This window comes from Leuciscus leuciscus (genome assembly GCF_965113295.1).
Source record: "Leuciscus leuciscus genome assembly, chromosome: 19".
Taxonomy (NCBI): Eukaryota; Metazoa; Chordata; class Actinopteri; order Cypriniformes; family Leuciscidae; genus Leuciscus; species Leuciscus leuciscus.
The window spans coordinates 27,400,272-27,404,903 of NC_138743.1; positions in this window are offsets into that span (position 1 = coordinate 27,400,272).

Sequence of the window (4,632 nt, forward strand, 5' to 3'; positions counted from 1 at the left end):
TTTATGTGTGTTTCGGTGTTTTGTGACCCCTCTCTTCCTCTATCTGTTTCTCGGTGACCCTGACAAGACAATGCATTCATATCTCCATTTATTTTCCACGCTATTTGTGTGTCTGAGAGAACAGGACAATGCATGCTAGCCTGTGAACTGGACTTACTTTTTTCTTCATGCGTGTGCATTGTGGCTTTCATGCACTTTTATTTTTGTGTATGTGTGGGTGTGAACAAACGGGCATGAGGAAACAATGCTCACGCAGCCTTGGGTGTTTTCCTAGGAGTGCTGGTTTCAAAATGGCTGCCCAGAATAGCATGCACAAGGCCATCAAAGCATAGTGAGCTCTGCGCTCTGGGCCTGACTTTTCATCCAGCTATTGTTTGTGCTTATTGTTGTATTAATGATAATGAAAAACTAGGTCAGGATTCATGTGCCTCTCCCATAGTGGAAACAAACTTATGAAAACAAGTGAAAATGCTTCTTTAAAAGATCAAATAATATTTAGTTGTGAAATGTTTCATGTAAAAAAATTACATGAATTTCAATTTCATAATGATGATGTTCTCCAGCATGATTTGAGATTATTTAAAAGAGCAACTTGAACTTCAGTGAAATCAAGAACACAGTATTACTCACATGATCAATTATCACAAATGTGAATAGTAACCTAGGAATAGTACAGAATATTTATAATTTCTATTTCAATATTTAATTCCACAAATAACATTTTTAATGTTTTTTCCCCCCTGGTATAAATTAAATGTTTCTGAATTTAAGACCACAGTCTATATTTTGTAATGAGAATTATTTAGATGCTCAATGTCCCTAAAGCATGCCTCTGTGTGAAGTTTATATCTGGTGTTTGTGTAACTGGATTGGAAGTTGTAACCCTGCTCTGATCCCCACTGTGTAAGGAAGCTGTGCTTACATTAACGTATTCTTAACTGGTGCCTGCAACTCCTGAGAACCTCAACATCAAAGAACTAACCACAGTCCCGCTGCCAAACACTGGCACACTCAAGTAGGCTACATGTGATTTTACAGTGGTTGCCTTGAACCATGCACACACACACACGTTGGTTTTTCGTGTTTTATGGGGACTTTCCATATAGACAATGATTTTTATACTGTACAAACTGTATATTCTGTCCCCTTACACTAACCCTGCCCCTAAACCTATCCATCACAGAAAAATTTCTGCATTTTTTCATTTTCAAAAAACATCACTTACTCTGATTTATAAGCTGTTTTCCTCATGGGGACCAAAAATGGGACAAGGGACAAGGATTTCAGATATTGACATCTTTGTGGGGACATTTTTCCTCACTATGTAGAGTATACCTGAACAGGCTATTACTATTATTGAAATAGTTGGGGATGATCAAAAATGGGCATTATCTTTATCTTTCATGATAAAAATGTATCCTTCTTAGCTGCAGGAACTCAATCTCATTTCCTTTGGAATGGGGGGAATTGGAAATGTCCTGCAATGATCTGCCAAGCCAGGAAATATCTTTAAACACAAACCCTGGCACACGTGGATATTTCTGGAAATTTCTGGATGTGGATATGCGCGCACACACACACACACACACACACACACACACACACACACACACACACACACACACACACACACACACACACACACACACACACACACACACACACACACACACACACACACACACACACACACACACACACACACACACACACACACACACACACATACACACACAATATACAAAACACTGGAAAATTTTGAGAGATCTGACAATGGGCCCCAAAGTAGTCACCCTATAATAAAGTGTAGTTAATGGAGATGAATTCCTCTATAAATAGCACAGTACGTTGTATCCTCCATTACTCTCATTCCTTTGAGTTTTGAAATACACCATAAATATTATCCAAAACAAAATGAACCACCTCCTTAATATTTGTGATCCATATGATCAACATGATCTTATTTTTCATATATTCACCAGCACTTTCGCTTAGAGAAATAAATCCATGCACCAAAGTTCTGCCGCCACCTGGTGGGTATATTGGGTGAGTGAAGTTGGGTGACGACAGGTCCAGGAGCAGTCCTGTCGAAACTGCACAAATACATTTAAATAAATAGCCTAAATAAATAAATAAATAAATATTTTATATACTAAACGTTTTAATATGAAATATGATGTAAATAAATATGATTAACCTATATGGCAACAGACTATACACTAGCCACGCCCTTACTTTTCTAACTAATCTTACACAGTGATCAGAGTTGCCAAATCCTCTTATAACACGCGACTTATTCTTCTTTTTTCGGTAAGTCTTCTATAGGCTATACTCACAGCTAACAGGTTAAGTAAAATATAATGAATATATAGGCCTATATATATATATATATATATATATATATAGGCTAATAGTGCATATATTTAGCGAAATAATTCATTTCTCTGGAGAACCAAGCTGAATATGGACACTGAAATTATTTGCCTGAGGTAACGTAAAATGCAATGTTATTTGATAATGTTTACAAGCTGTTTTATTGATGTATTTCCGCCGTTGAAACACTGATTGAGGATTACACGAGATATACATTTCAGTCATTAATCTTTCAACATACCTTCAGATGTTCATTCATGTTAAGTCATGTTTACTGCCGCTCATACTGCGATCTGCCACTCCACATCAAAGAGCGTTAAAACGGCCATTTTTTGTTTGAATTTCGTGATAAAATGTACAGAATTTGAAAGATGACACTTTGTTTCTTATCTTATTATTAAGTATCAAAACGCAGAGCTTATTGCGATTATTGGTGGTTGCCTGGTGGCTACAAGGCTGTATTCGTCGTGTACACACAAGACATAGGCCTACCGAAAATTACAATTTAATCAACTGTCAAGCAAGAAAAAATAATAATTTTATGACATAAGGTAAATTGAGGTCAACCTCAACAATGTGCAGGGCTCCTTCTGTAGCCTACGCCAGCTATCATCGCGGTTTTTCGGTTCGGTTTACTCGTTATGTGGTGCCCCTATAATTGATGAATATTGGGCTTGTTTTGAAGCTGCGGTTGCTTCCTTAATTGCTTACTTGTCTTGCGAGAGTTGACAGCACTGTTAGTAAGCTAATGGTACAGATCTCAAATCATTTAAAGGGGTGGATGATTATGAATTCACTTTTCTAACTAGTTAGTGTGTAATGTTGCTGTTTGAGCATAAACATCATCTGCAAAGTTACAATGCTCAAAGTTCAGAGCAAAGGGAGATATTTGCTTTTAAAGAAATCGCTTTGTAAGGACTACAACAAACGGCTCGTTGGAACTACACAACATTCCTCCTGGGTTAGTGACATCACCAACCCTAAAATGTACATAAACCCCGCCTCCGGAGCACGATGATTATCAAGACAGAATATGCTACTCAATGACTAGAAGATGACTACACATAAACTACATAAATTCATCAACTAGCCTAACCATTCAGAAACGTCCTTTTGCATTCTACATGTCACTTCTTCTTGAGTCTCTCCATCATTGTTTGAATCCGATTTGAACATAAAAGGCTAAAAGTTTTTGAATTTTTCAGTGCATGTCTGTGTGAGTGCAAGCTGTTGAAGCTCCGCCCCCTGTACTGGGAGCAGCAGCTCCTTTGCATTTAAAGGAACAGACACAAAATGGTGCGTTTTTGCTCACCCTCAAAAATGTAAAATTTTAACATGCTATATCAAAATATCTGTGGGGTATTTTGAGCTAAAACTTCACATACACACTCTGGGGACATCAAATACTTATTTTACATCTTGTGAAAAGGGCATTATACCACCACTTTAAATCAGGGGTGCCCAATCCTGTTCCTGGAGATCTACTGACCTGCAGTGATCCAACACAGATTACTATCAATCTGGATTATCAAGAGCTCCTGAAGATCTTAATTAGTGGGTTCAGGTGTGTTTCATAGGGTTGGAGCTGAACTTTGGAAGGTAGATCTCCAGGAACAGGATTAGGCACCCACGATTTAAATGAAAGGAAAAATTAAACCTTGAAAATTTTAAAATCAACTACAAGAGAGTTTATAAATCTATAAAAAAATAAATAAATGAAGAGGACGATAATAGAAGTGACAAAAATCATATCTGATGATGACATTCCTTCTCATTTGCGGTGCATTCTTTGATGACTGCAGAGTCCAATCCTTGATCCACAAATGTTGGGCATATAAAGTCTGAGTTTGTAGGGGCAGGCATGGTTGTTTGTCTCTCTAGTCTTTTTTTGTTGTTTTCTTATTTTTGTCAGATTCCAGCTGCACTATTCCTGTGTCGCAGAGCTGCTTCCAGGTGGTACGGTTTGCTGCTAATTCTTCCAGGCATGAGGGGTTAATTTGACACTTTCTTAGTGATGTTTTTAGTTGGTCTTTGTACCGCTTTTTCTGACCCCCTGCAGAACCCCCTGATGGAGCTGACCATAGAGGATTTGTCATGGCAGACGATCTTGACGAAGCCTAATAACATGCCCAAGCCAGCGTAGTTAATGTTCAGTGACCATGCTCTTGCCGTTTGTCCTAGCAAGTACTTCAGAATGTGGTACATGGTCATATCATGATGTGATCCCCAAGATTCGCTGCAAGCACCTTATATGGAAAC